The sequence below is a fragment of the Neoarius graeffei genome, chromosome 11 (genome assembly GCF_027579695.1).
Source record: "Neoarius graeffei isolate fNeoGra1 chromosome 11, fNeoGra1.pri, whole genome shotgun sequence".
NCBI classification, from domain to species: Eukaryota; Metazoa; Chordata; class Actinopteri; order Siluriformes; family Ariidae; genus Neoarius; species Neoarius graeffei.
The window spans coordinates 53,321,026-53,335,959 of NC_083579.1; the positions used below are offsets into that span (position 1 = coordinate 53,321,026).

The 14,934-nt window shown below is 46.6% G+C and overlaps 1 protein-coding gene across 3 annotated transcripts in view; it reads right to left on the reverse strand.

Annotated features, from left to right (window-relative positions):
• Positions 1-14,934, reverse strand: part of crim1 (cysteine rich transmembrane BMP regulator 1 (chordin-like)) — a 211,305-nt gene that overhangs the window by 85,335 nt on the left and 111,036 nt on the right. The gene's annotated exons all lie outside the window — the stretch shown is intronic.

Below are 14,934 nucleotides of genomic sequence, written 5' to 3' on the forward strand. Positions count from 1 at the left end.
GGCGCACCCCCGAACAACAACGACGGCGCTTCCGCGCTCTGCGGCTGGAGGAAGTCGGCCGGCCGTTCGCGTTTGGCCAGCAGCTCCGGGACGCCTGCTGGCGGTGGTTGAGGGCCAACAACTGCGACGCCGAGGGAATTCTCGATCAGGTAGTGCTGGAGCAGTTCATCGGCCGCCTGCCAGAGGGAACCGCGGAGTGGGTCCAGTGCCACCGCCCGGCATCGCTGGATCAGGCCATCGAGTTGGCGGAGGACCATTTGGCGGCTGTTCCGACGGCAGGACAGCGAACATCCTCTTCTCTCCTCTCTCTCTCTCTCTCTCTCCCCCTCTCTCCTCCTGTGTCTCGTCCTCACCCCGTTCCCCCACCGCGGAGGCGGGGGCTGGCCCCACCCCAGCCGGCCCGTCGCACCCGCAGTGTCCTCCCGTTTTTCCCTTCCGTGTCTGTCTCTTCCCCCCCTCAGGTGAGTGAGCCCCGGGGCGCCAGTGCAGAGAGGAAGCCCGGGCCGGTTTTCTGGCGCTGCGGGGAGCCGGGCCACCTCCAACAGCAGTGTTCGGCAATGGAAGTGGGCGTGGTGGTTCGGATCCCCGACGCGCCAGGAGCTGCCCTCGATCGGGCCGGAGCGTATCGCATACCGGTGAGTATCCAAGGGGATACATATCAGGCATTGGTGGATTCCGGTTGTAATCAGACCTCAATCCACCAAAGCCTGGTGCAAGACGAGGCATTGGGGGGAGCACAGGGGGTGAAGGTGTTGTGTGTGCACGGGGATGTTCACAGCTACCCGTTGGTGTCAGTCCACATTTTGTTCCGAGGGGAAAAATTTATAGTAAAGGCGGCGGTTAATCCTCGCCTCACCCACTCGATAATTTTGGGGACGGATTGGCCGGGATTCGGGGAGTTGATGAGTCATCTAGTGAAGAGTGGGTCCTGCCATAGGTCAGCAGGGGGAGGTCCCGGTGTCGCTTTGGCGGGGGCAGCTGTCGCAGAGCCGTCCACGTCATCTTCGTGTCAGAGTGAGGAGCCGCAGGCTCCTCCTCCCTCTCTCGGGGAATCCCTTGCGGATTTCCCGTTAGAGCAGTCGCGAGACGAGACTCTGCGGCATGCGTTTGACCAAGTGAGAGTAATCGATGGTCAAACGCTCCCGCCGAACGCCACCCCGTCCTTCCCCTATTTTTCTATTATGAGAGATAGATTATACCGAGTGACGCAGGACACTCAGACGAAAGAGCAAATCACCCAGCTTTTGATTCCAAAAAGCCGCCGGGAATTGGTATTCCAGGCGGCTCACTTTAATCCCATGGCTGGACACTTAGGGCAGGATAAGACACTAGCCCGAATAATGGCCCGATTCTATTGGCCGGGGATTCGCGGCGATGTCCGTAGGTGGTGTACGGCGTGCCGCGAATGCCAGTTAGTAAATCCAGCGGCCATTCCAAAAGCGCCTTTGCGCCCCCTACCATTAATCGAGACCCCGTTCGAAAGGGTTGGGATGGATCTCGTCGGGCCATTAGATCGGTCAACACGAGGGTACCGCTTTATATTAGTTCTGGTGGACTATGCAACGCGATACCCGGAAGCGGTGCCTCTTCGCAATATCTCAGCACGCAGTATTGCGGAGGCACTCTTCCGCATCATCTCCCGAGTTGGAATCCCGAAAGAGATTCTGACTGACCAAGGCACCTCGTTTATGTCACGAACACTGAGCGAACTGTATAGACTATTAGGTATTAAGCCAATCCGCACCAGCGTGTATCACCCACAAACGGACGGTTTAGTTGAACGGTTCAATCGCACCCTCAAGAATATAATTAAAAAATTCGTAAGTGAGGACGCACGTAATTGGGATAAATGGCTCGAACCCTTGTTATTTGCAGTGCGAGAGGTCCCCCAAGCCTCCACGGGGTTCTCCCCGTTTGAATTGTTATACGGGCGTAAGCCGCACGGCATTTTAGACGTGCTGCGAGAAAATTGGGAGGAGGGACCTTCACCCAGTAAAAATGAAATTCAATACGTTATTGACCTGCGCGCAAAACTCCACACGCTCACACACCTAACCCAGGAGAATTTGCGGCAGGCCCAAGAACGGCAAACCCGCCTGTATGACAGGGGTACGCGCCTTAGGGAGTTCGCACCGGGAGATAAAGTACTCGTACTGTTGCCCACATCGAGCTCCAAATTGATCGCCAGGTGGCAAGGACCCTTTGAGGTCACACGGCGAGTCGGGGACGTCGACTATGAGGTGAGGCGAACGGACAGAGGTGGGGCACTACAGATTTACCACCTCAATCTACTCAAACTCTGGAACGAGGAGGTCCCCGTAGCGTTGGTGTCGGTGGTTCCGGAGAAGGCGGAGCTGGGGCCGGAGGTTCAAAAGGGCACATTGGCATCGCATACCTCTCCGGTCCCCTGTGGAGACCACCTCTCCCCGACCCAACTCGCGGAGGTCGCCCAGTTGCAGACCGAGTTTTCGGACGTGTTCTCGCCTCTGCCCGGCCGCACCGACCTCATAGAGCACCACATTGAGACGCCCCCGGGGGTAGTAGTGCGTAGCCGCCCTTACAGGCTGCCCGAACACAAGAAAAAAGTGGTTCGGGAAGAACTCGAGGCCATGCTCGAGATGGGCATTGTCGAGGAGTCCCACAGTGACTGGAGCAGCCCAGTGGTCTTGGTTCCCAAGGCCGATGGGTCGGTCCGGTTCTGTGTGGACTACCGAAAAGTCAACACGGTGTCTAAATTCGACGCGTACCCAATGCCTCGTATTGACGAGTTGCTCGATCGGCTAGGCACGGCTCGCTTTTACTCGACACTGGATTTGACAAAGGGTTATTGGCAGATCCCCTTGACTCCATTATCCCGAGAAAAAAACGGCCTTTTCCACACCGTTCGGCTTACACCAGTTTGTCACACTTCCTTTTGGGCTGTTTGGGGCGCCCGCTACATTTCAGCAGCTGATGGACAGGGTCCTCCGCCCCCACGCCACTTATGCAGCCGCATACCTCGACGATATCATTATTTATAGTAATGACTGGCAGCGGCACTTACAACACCTGAGGGCCGTCCTTAAGTCGCTGAGGCGAGCGGGTCTCACAGCCAACCCAAAGAAGTGTGTGATTGGGCGGGTGGAAGTACGGTATCTGGGCTTCCACTTGGGCAACGGGCAGGTGCGTCCCCAAATTAACAAGACAGCAGCAATTGCGGCCTGCCCGAGACCCAAGACCAAAAAGGGGGTGAGACAGTTCCTGGGGCTGGCTGGCTACTATCGTAGGTTTATACCTAACTATTCGGACGTCACCAGCCCGCTGACTGATCTCACTAAAAAGGGGGCACCAGATCCGGTCCAGTGGACGGAGCAATGCCAGCGGGCTTTCTCTGAGGTAAAGGCTGCACTGTGCGGGGGGCCACTATTACACTCCCCTGACTTTTCTCTCCCTTTTATGTTACAGACGGATGCGTCGGACAGAGGGCTGGGGGCCGTGTTGTCCCAGGAGGTGGAGGGAGAGGATCGTCCCGTGCTGTACATCAGCAGAAAGCTGTCGGTACGCGAGGGGCGCTACAGCACGATAGAGAAGGAGTGCCTCGCGATCAAGTGGGCGGTCCTCACCCTCCGCTACTACCTGCTGGGACGCCCTTTCACCCTCTGTTCGGACCACGCGCCCCTCCAGTGGCTCCACCGCATGAAGGATGCCAACGCGCGGATCACCCGTTGGTATCTGGCACTCCAACCCTTTAATTTCAAGGTGATCCACAGGCCGGGGGCGCAGATGGTTGTGGCGGACTTTCTCTCCCGTCAAGGGGGGGGGGGGGGGGGGGGGGGAGAGTCGGCTGCAGGCCGGACGGGCCGCCCGGCCTGAGTCGGGCGGTGGGGGTATGTGGCAGCGGGGGCGTGGCCAAGCATCAGTCTGTGACAGGAGGGCGGAGTCAGGGAAGGTAAGTGGCAAAATCACTACACCTGATGTCAATTAACCTGTGTTTGTGTGTCTTCCCAGTGACCGCGCCCTATATAAAGAGAGAGAGAGCAGAGGAAGGCAGCTCTCTCTGGAACCAGTCAACTGGTGTGTGTGTGGTGTGACTGGAGAGATTTGTGTCTGAAAAGAACGAATAAAAGAGCATTATGGAACTTTATTCTGGCCTGCCGTCTTTCTGTGCTCCTCCCCCTCCTACGAACTGCCACAGTCCACTAAAATTTGCACTAGTCATTACTGAAAGGGTAACGGTGAACACACTTACCTACAGGTTTTTATCACATAATGTAACAACTCTGTGTTATCCAGCTCACTAGAAGTGTTACTTACACTTACACCAGTTAGCTAATGTTAGCTAGCAGTTGGGCTATAATGCTATCCATCTTTCTAATGAAATAAAAAGAAAACTATTTAAATAAAATGTTTGTTGTGGGGGGCGGCATGGTGGTGTAGTGGTTAGCACTGTCGCCTCACAGCAAGAAGGTTCTGGGTTCGAACCCAGCGGCCGGCGAGGGCCTTTCTGTGTGGAGTTTGCATGTTCTCCCCATGTCCGCGTGGGTTTCGTCCGGTTTCCCCTACAGTCCAAAGACATGCAGGTGAGGCTAATTGGTGGCTCTAAACTGACCGTAGGTGTGAATGTAAATGGTTGTGTCAGCCCTGTGATGATCTGGCGACTTGTCCAGGGTGTACCCCGCCTCTCGCCCGTGGTCAGCTGGGATAGGCTCCAGCTTGCCTGCGACCCTGCACAGGATAAGCGGTTACAGATAACGGATGGATGTTTGTTGCCCTAATATTTAATGCTGTCCGAATCGTTGTCCTTGTTCTAATTTTCATTGTCCTAAAGTTTGCTGTCATTTAGCTTGCCAGCAAACCTTGCTAATATAGGTTTCATTTCCTAATATAATAATGAGCGTAATGTGAGTTCGCTTACTCGTACTAGTTTATTATGCATATTATGTAGTTAGCCGAGCATTAGCTAGCTCAGGGCTTTTCAAAGTGTGGGGCGCACCCCCCTGGGGGGCGCCAGAGTTCTTCAGGGGGGGTGCAACGTGAGGAAAAATAAACCAGAATAAGTTACTATTGCGGACATTTAGCGAACTTCAGCTAGCCTTTACCAGAGACAAAATGGATCGATTTTTAGTACCTAAAGCTACAGTGAGTGAGGAGACAAAGTCTGGGCCAAGCAAAAAAACAGAGCCTCCAGGATGTTGCGATTTGCAACTTCAGCGCAAATTCAACCAATCCCCACGAATTCAGGGCGGTGTTGCAATTATATCCAATCACCGCAACTTTCCCGCAAATTTGACCAATTGTTGGCGTCATCTTGAGGTGACGTCGACAAACTACCTTCCGCCTTACTTCCGTGTATACGTTCAAGAGAAGCAGCATACGCGCAGTGTTGCCAGATTGGGCGGTTTCAAGTGCATTTTGGCGGGTTTTGAACATATTTTGGACTGGAAAACGTCAGCAGTATCTGGCAACATTGCATGATGTGCGAGTCAGTGTTTATATAGGCTTAAATTCTGTTACTGAAAGTGTGTTATGTTTACAGTGAAGGACTGTGTGCACTTTTTTTTTTTAACTTAATACAAGAAATTAATGGATGCCAACATTTTTGCCAAAATGGTATTTTATTTTCCATTGTTTAGGCAGCTTCAGCATCATACTGTGAGATTCTGTTCAAATTGTTTTTTTTCTTCTATGAAGCCTGAGTCATTTATTTTATTAGTTTATAATTATTGTTTAATTTAGTCTTCAGGAGAGACTGCCTGCACACAGTACTAGTATTAATAGTTTTTTTCTTACATGAAAGCTGAGGCATTTATATTATATTTTAAGGTAACTTCATGTTGTGCTGTGAGGTTCTATGCACTTTAACTTTTGAACCAACAGGTGCATTTGGATAAGTAAAGCCTATTTTTCTGCATTTTTGTAGTCCTGGTAATCTTTTATATTGGTAAAGTTGTTTATAGGACCATTTCTCAGTGTCTTTGTTTTTTTAATCAATAGTTTTTCAGTAATAACTTAATATTTAACATATCACTCAATTTTAATCACAAAAAGAGAAAATCGCAACAATTTCTCGCAACTTTCACTTCCTCCCGCAATGTAATCGCAACAAAAACCTAAAAAAACACTGCAACTTTCATCGCAATTTTTTTGGAAAAACCCCCGCAACATCAGACATTTTAGCCCGCAACAATCACAAAAAAGGCCCGCGAAATCCTGGGAGACTGGAAAAAGAAGGAAGTATGACCACGATTTTTTAAAGTTTGGATTTTCATGGACTGGATCTGAAGATGCTCCACTGCCACAGTGTGTTGTCTGCCAAGAGGTGCTAGCTAACGATGCTATGAGATGCTTAAAATGTGTAAAACAAGATGTTTTAAAAAGCACAGATGTTTAAAATGTGAAAAAGAAAAAAATAAAAATGTGTACAACAAGCATTTTTTAAAAATACGAATGGAACATTAAGTATAGCAACAACAAAAATTGTAAGGGGGGCGCTGTTGTTTATTTGCTCTCCGAGGGGGGGCTGACTCTCCCACACTTTGAAAACCCCTGAGCTAGCTTATTAGAGGGCTTGGCTTCTAGAGCTACGAGTAAAATCAGAAGTGATAACATTAAAGTCAAAGTTTAGCACAGTGCAAAATCTGGATATGGCAGTTCTTTTCCAAATGCACAGTTTTTTTTTTTTTTTTTTTTGTGTGTGTGTGTGTGTGTGTGTGTGTGTGTGTGTGTGTGTGTGTGTGTGTGTTTAAAAATGGCCTGATGGTTAGACCAAAAGGTCGCCGGTTTGATTCCCTGGACCAGCAGGAATGGCTGAAGTGCCCTTGAGCAAGGCACCTAACCCCTAACTTCTCTCCAGGCTGCTCTGGGTATGTTGTACGTTGCTCTGGATAAGAGCGTCTGCCAAATGCCTGTAATGTAATGTAATGTAATGCAGTGTAACGTAAAAATGAAAGAGCTTTACTGTCTGTGTAAATAAGATACTCTGAAATCAAAACAAATGATTTTAATCTGAACAAAACACTAGGGTTAGAAACCAAAAGGAAGACTGCATTGAGATCTTATCAGAGCTAAGAACATTCTCCATGCACTGTATCGAGGACAGGCATTGAGGAGAAGCATTTCTAACAGCCTTTCGCTTGTGAACTCAAGTGTGTGTAACGGCTTGCGGTTCAGCGTGGGCTCATGCGTGGATGTGTCATGCAATACTCTTCATGTCTTTTGTAAGTTGCATTTTCATGTACTGATGTCATGACAGTATCTTGAGATGAGAACGTGGGATGCCAGGGATTGCAGCACACAACTGATGATGTAAGCAGGACAGCTGTTTCTTATTGATTGTATGGGTTTATGCCCATAGAGAGGAGTTCATCCTTCCTCTTTTGTGCTCTCTCTCTCTCTCTCTCTCTCTCTCATTCCTCGCTTAGGCGGTGTGATATTAATACAGGCTCAGTGCCCAAACATAGCCACCAGCGGCCAGATGTTCAATCAAAGTGTTCCTGTTTCCGGGGCTTTGATGCTCCCCCGAGCTGATCTTGAGCCCTGCCTCTTTGTTCTCTAATCAGCCGCCAGACACAGGGCTACTTCACAGCGCGCCACTGAGATGACACACACCCTGGCTCTTCATCATAGCACAGATGTTTGCACTTGCTGTGTTGCATTTGCATGTCTTGGTCTGTTAATGTATGTATTGTGTGTTCATCCTTTTCTTATCCTCTAAATATCAAGCACAGGAGGCTCTTATTAAATGTTCTCTCATATGAAGTATGTGCCCCAGGCTTTGCTGTAGGATAACAAGAAACAAATAAACACCTGCCAGGGAGGTGCAATCATTATAAGACATGCTTCTTTCCTGTTTCCCTCTACACGGATGCCTGTGTGCGGTCAGACACACTGGATGCCTCATTTATCTTCAGTTCTAATTCGATTTGGCCTCTTCATGCTGTCTCAGGAAGATCTTCAAAGATCTGCAGCTGCGTAAGCGATGGCACCACCTAACTCTGCAAACTCCCCTTTGTCCTGTACATACAGTTGGGTTCATAAGTACTTGGACAGTGACCGAATTGTCACAGTATTTTAGCTGTGTCTTGGAATCATGAATATGAGCTCAAAGTGCAGGCAAAAAGTGATTTGCCGAGAGCAAAACTGACGTCGGAACCGTCCAATAACAAGCAAGGATTGAAGAAAGCTGCAGTAGGCCTGGCAGAGCATCACCAGGGAACAAATCCAGTGTCTGGTAATATCTATTTGTTTTCGACTTCAGGCAGGTCATTGACTGCAACCAATTTAATTTGATGATTTAATTTATGATTGTTAGGTTTTCCAATTACTCTTGGTGAATGGACCACGTTTTTTTTTTTTTTTAAAAAGGCCGTGTGATTCCTGCATCGTTCACCTGATTTAGATGTGAAAGGACTCAAATTAAAGCTGGAAGTCTGTGGTCAACAGTTAAAACAATAATAACTGTCAATGTCCAAATATTTTTGGACCCGACTGTATAGGTGCAGCAGTCTACAAAAAAAAAAACAAAAAAAAAAAACCACACCTTTCAGATGTTGTTGTGCCAGAATTCTAGAAAACATCCAAACAAAGAAGAAAAACGGACAAAAATTGAGATTTTATGACAATCTCTGACATACCTGTCTGAAACTGGCGTATTGGAACAGCAAGGCCAATTCTTTTATATTTTTTATATACCCTAAAGACGGGCGGCACGGTGGTGTAGTGGTTAGCGCTGTCGCCTCACAGCAAGAAGGTCCGGGTTCGAGCCCCGTGGCCGGCGAGGGCCTTTCTGTGCGGAGTTTGCATGTTCTCCCCGTGTCCACGTGGGTTTCCTCCGGGTGCTCTGGTTTCCCCCACAGTCCAAAGACATGCAGGTTAGGTTAACTGGTGACTCTAAATTGACCGTAGGTGTGAGTGTGAATGGTTGTCGGTGTCTATGTGTCAGCCGTGTGATGACCTGGCGACTTGTCCAGGGTGTACCCCGCCTTTCGCCCGTAGTCAGCTGGGATGGGCTCCAGCTTGCCTGCGACCCTGTAGAGCAGGATAAAGCGGCTACAGATAATGAGATGAGATACCCTAAAGACACTGAAGGGTTTGAACTCAAAAAGATGAATATGAGAAAATAGATCAAAATGTCATCTTTTGTTTCCTGATATTTACATCTAGACGTGTTAAACTACTTAGAACAGCGGTTCTCAACCTTTTTTCAGGCACAGCACCCTTCAGAAGTATGCAAATTCTCAAGGCACTCCTATATAAAATATACGCAGTCACGGTGACCATACGCTGACCCCGGCAGTGACGTTGTGACATGGGAAAGGGAGGTGTGAGACAAATTTTGATGATGCATGAGGCGGCAATGATCTGTATTAGTGCAACTATCATTTTTAGGAATTTTAATTCATTTTATTTATTTCAATGTTAGAATATATAATTTTTTGACGACACCCCAGGGTGCCGCAGCACCCCGGTTGAGAAAGGCTGACTTGAACATGGCCCCTTTTCACCTGTGAACACTGCAGTACAGTCAGTCTGCCTAAAGATGGCTAACACCTCGCAAGCTAATGTGCTTTTCTCAGAGTTCAAATGACATTTTTTGGATAACTACATGCATTGTGAAATGGACACAAGCCTACTCAGTGATGTTTGTAATCAGATCACATATTAATTATGTCTGTCAAAATGTCTGCTCTGCTCTTGCACCATCATGTCATCAACAAAACACAGAAGAGTGCTGAGAGATTCTGTGGAGATGAGAGCAGACAGTTTCAAATGTTTAAATGGCCTAATAAACCTAATATTAAGACATTAATCACAAGAAATGTAGTCAGCATAACTGACTGAATGAATCTGCAATTATTCACCACTGATGTGAGTTTGAACAGAGATCAGTTGTGGGAAGAGACAACGTTGAGGTTCATGCTGAAATCCTGTGAGTGACTTTCACCTCAGATCTTGAGACAGATGTGGATGACAACCATGATAACCCATTTCCTATTTTCAGCGTACAGTTCTTTATAATTTGGCAGTGATATTTTTCCATAAGTACAACCCCGATTCCAAAAAAGTTGGGACAAAGTACAAATTGTAAATAAAAACGGAATGCAATGATGTGGAAGTTTCAAAATTCCATATTTTATTCAGAATAGAACATAGATGACATATCAAATGTTTAAATGATACATTTTCTCAGTTTAAAGAGAAAAATTAGGTGATTTTAAATTTCATGACAACACCACATCTCAAAAAAGTTGGGACAAGGCCATGTTTACCACTGTGAGACATCCCCTTTTCTCTTTACAACAGTCTGTAAACGTCTGGGGACTGAGGAGACAAGTTGCTCAAGTTTAGGGATAGGAATGTTAACCCATTCTTGTCTAATGTAGGATTCTAGCTGCTCAACTGTCTTAGGCCTTTTTGTCGTATCTTCCGTTTTATGATGCACCAAATGTTTTCTATGGGTGAAAGATCTGGACTGCAGGCTGGCCAGTTCAGTACCCGGACCCTTCTTCTACACAGCCATGATGCTGTAATTGATGCAGTATGTGGTTTGGCATCGTCATGTTGGAAAATGCAAGGTCTTCCCTGAAAGAGACGTCGTCTGGATGGGAGCACATGTTGCTCTAGAACCTGGATATACCTTTCAGCATTGATGGTGTCTTTCCAAGATGTGTAAGCTGCCCATGCCACACGCACTAATGCAACCCCATACCATCAGAGATGCAGGCTTCTGAGCTGAGCGCTGATAACAACTCGGGTCGTCCTTCTCCTCTTTAGTCCGAATGACACGGCGTCCCTGATTTCCATAAAGAACTTCAAATTTTGATTCGTCTGACCACAGAACAGTTTTCCACTTTGCCACAGTCCATTTTAAATGAGCCTTGGCCCAGAGAAGACGTCTGCGCTTCTGGATCATGTTTAGATACGGCTTCTTCTTTGAACTATAGAGTTTTAGCTGGCAACGGCGGATGGCACGGTGAATTGTGTTCACAGATAATGTTCTCTGGAAATATTCCTGAGCCCATTTTGTGATTTCCAATACAGAAGCATGCCTGTATGTGATGCAGTGCCGTCTAAGGGCCCAAAGATCACGGGCACCCAGTATGGTTTTCCAGCCTTGACCCTTACACACAGAGATTCTTCCAGATTCTCTGAATCTTTTGATGATATTATGCACTGTAGATGATGATATGTTCAAACTCTTTGCAGTTTTACACTGTCGAACTCCTTTCTGATATTGCTCCACTATTTGTCGGCGCAGAATTAGGGGGATTGGTGATCCTCTTCCCATCTTTACTTCTGAGAGCCGCTGCCACTCCAAGATGCTCTTTTTATACCCAGTCATGTTAATGACCTATTGCCAATTGACCTAATGAGTTGCAATTTGGTCCTCCAGCTGTTCCTTTTTTGCACCTTTAACTTTTCCAGCCTCTTATTGCCCCTGTCCCAACTTTTTTGAGATGTGTTGCTGTCATGAAATTTCAAATGAGCCAATATTTGGCATGAAATTTCAAAATGTCTCACTTTCGACATTTGATATGTTGTCTATGTTCTATTGTGAATACAATATCAGTTTTTGAGATTTGTAAATTATTGCATTCCGTTTTTAATTTACAATTTGTACTTTGTCCCAACTTTTTTGGAATCGGGGTTGTAGATTAGGCTATAAATGTTGAGGCAGGTGTGGAGGCTTTCAGTGGAACTGGAAAGGAAGCTTGAAATATGCTTGTCCTCTTTTCACATTTTGGGGTAACCACACTTTAAAATGCTATACTTTTATTTCTGGTTGAGATATATAGAAAAGAGAAACAAATTAAAAAAAAAAAAAACCTCCTTGATTTAATTGTTTAAAAAAGGCATCTTAATTGAAAATATCTTGAATATAAAACGTTATCTAGTACTTCCCATTAAAAGGCGGCAGCCTTTCGATTTCATAAAATCGGTGAAATTTAGTTCCCTCTGAAATTTGGTCATGTTTATTTCTGTAATATCTTTTAAAAAAAAAAATCAGTCCATTCTGTGGCTGGGAAATTATTTAATTTGAGGGGATTCCCGAGCAAATAACATGCATGAAACCGCAGGCTTTGCGCAGTCAAGCAGATGGGGAAGTCCGGTGTGCACATGTGCATGCTTTCCTTTGACCGTGCACTGACAGTTACATTGTTCTGTCGCTAAACGAACAGCTGATCACACCAAGGTGCTCACTGACTGCCGATATTTATTGGTTCGGTCCTGCGTTTCCTTTCCTTCACAACATAACTTCTTTTCTTCTCACTTTCCGTTACTGTAGTCGGTCTTTCACGTTTCATTCGCGTCTCCAGTTCCCTCTCCTGTTTCAAATTTGTATGCCACAATGCCTTGCGCAAACAGGGAAAGCCCACCACGTGATGCATGATGTAGTATCTTGTATTGCGTCATGGTGAAGCAGGAAAAAATAGCGGAGAATTTAGGGTCACGTGGCCTTAAATTCATTAATTGTTCTATTTAAAAAAAAAACAATAAAACATAAAATTGGAAGTCTGTGATTCAAATTCAGTAGATTTCGGTCCACTAAACAAAAATAACTGGGTGTCAGGGAAAATTCTTTTTATGACCTACACTTGAAAAAAACTTAAAGGCAGTCTACCTTTAAAAAATGATCATATTCAAGTGTTTCATTTGTTTGTTTTGCAGTGCAGGTGAAGGGTTTTCCTCGGCCACCAAATGTATGCCTTGGTGGCAAAACACATGGCCACATCATAACAGTGGTTTTATAGTTGCTAATAGATGAGGGATTGGATCAAAACATCTGCAGTGTTAAAATCAACATGAGCTGGATAGGAGTGATTAAGGCTACATCCACACGACAACGGCAACGAGATTTTTTTTTTTTAGCGGGTAAAAAAAATATATATATATCGCGTCCACATGGGCAATGGATCAGTAAAATATCAGGTCCATATGGCAACGCAACGCTTGCTGAAAACGATGCAATACACATGCCGCACCTCTACGTGCGCTGTAAGACGGTCCCATCGGAGACACCAGAACAATAGAAGTAGAACGCATGCGCATGTAACGGGTTTATTTTTTTCCACTTGCCATTGTGTGTAGTGGTGGGGAAATTCTGCGCTGGCCCTTTAAGAGCGCAGGTAGTTATGGGAACGAGGCGCTGGCCTCTTTCAGTTCGTTTTGGAAATGTAAGCGCCAATGCCACTGGACGATTGCAGCCCGTCCTCAGCAGTGTATTTGTGTCTCATTTCTTCAGAATAAAGACTGGTGAACAACACAATGCAACGTCTGTTACACGCATAAACCCCTTCTTCTACCCGGCGTGAAGCACTCACAGGAACAAACACACAACAACAAGAAGATGGCCGCTGCGACTACGCGAGGAAATCGTGCCTTCTGTGTGTACAAATTAGTTTTATTAGTGTGCATAGTTTTATATAACTTAATTTTCTTATTGTGTGTGAACATTTTTGAAAAGCATTTTTATATAATTTATATAACTTTTTATATTGTGTGTGAACATTTTGAAAAGCAGTCTTATCCAATAAAAAAAAGAAATTCAAGAAATGGTTCAGTTACTCGTTTATTTAAAAGAAAAGCTGTATACAAAAGTGAATGCAATGCAGTGGTTCATACAAAACAGTCTGTTGAAGGGTCTTCTGTAGCCTGGGCCCGCCCATCCTAAGCGTGACGCAACATGAGGGCCTGTTGCGAGCTTAGTCTGGCCAGGCAAGCTATCTACAGCTCTTCCAAGCTCCCGAAAAATCGGGAACCAATCAACTTTGAGCATCTCCAACGGCCCTGGGTAGAGGCGTGTTCAAGGCAGTGACGTAGTAGAACTGCGACCGGAAGCCATAGATTGTTTACAGAATCTATGCCGGAAGCGCTTCATTCACTAGAAACATTACGAACATGGAGCAAGCTCTCATTGAAAACGGAGCAAAGAGCAGCCCTGGAGGTATTTATTGAAAGGAAGGACGTTTTCGCCTTGCTCCCGACCGGCTTCGGTAAGAGTTTAATCTACCAGTTAGCCCCGTCGCGTCGCATACGTCAGAGGAAAGAGTGATGTGATTGGTTTAAGCTTCGTCACAGCCTTTTCTGGCTTCGACCAGTAGCAAACTGAGGCATTTCAGGGAGGCGGGTCAACCACGGGCTCTGGGAAACGGTTGGGCTTAATATCTTGGCCAGACCAATAGCTCGTAGAGCTTTGCAGTCGCGTTAGCCAGACTAGGTCTTCTGACCCGTTTCCCCTCTGCCTCCATTATAGTCAGGTAACTGTTGCTTTGTGTGGAAGGCTGTACTTTCTGTTCATCAAAGCAGGTGTAAACTGTCTGTCTGGCAGGTCAGTCAGGTTAATGTGTAAACAATTTCAAAAGATTCTTATCCAATAAAAGATTCTTATCCATTGTTGCTGTTACGAATGATGCGCGCGAGAGTGCTGCTTGTTCTAGTCATGTGGTTGTGACGTCATCGTAAACAAATCCGTTCTACTCATCCAGACGACTTTGCAACGGCGCCGTTGCCAGATTTTTCCACTCTGGAACCTGTTCTCAAAAAATATCGTTTTGGGGCACCCAAAACGCCAGTGCCGTGTGGACGCCAGGCCGAAACGATAAACAATTCTATCAGATTCACCTGAATCCGTTGCCGTGTGGACAGGGCCTAAAGGCCAATTTATGCTGACAACCCAGTCCTCGCAGATGGCGTCGCAGACAGTGTCTGCGTAGCCCCCCCACCTTCGCAGACGCTCTGCGCGCACCTCCCAAAAATTGTGACCACCGCAGAAGCCTCGCAGACAGCGCCGCAGACAAGAGGGCTCTGATTGGTCCACTCTACATCCGCTGTACACGCACTTCCGCTTCCCTTCTTTCCCGGTTTGGTTTGTTTTCACGACCGGCATTTTTAAAAACACGAGCGAAGATGGAGCAGCACGAAGAGCGGTTGATTGAGGAAGTACGTACATCTATA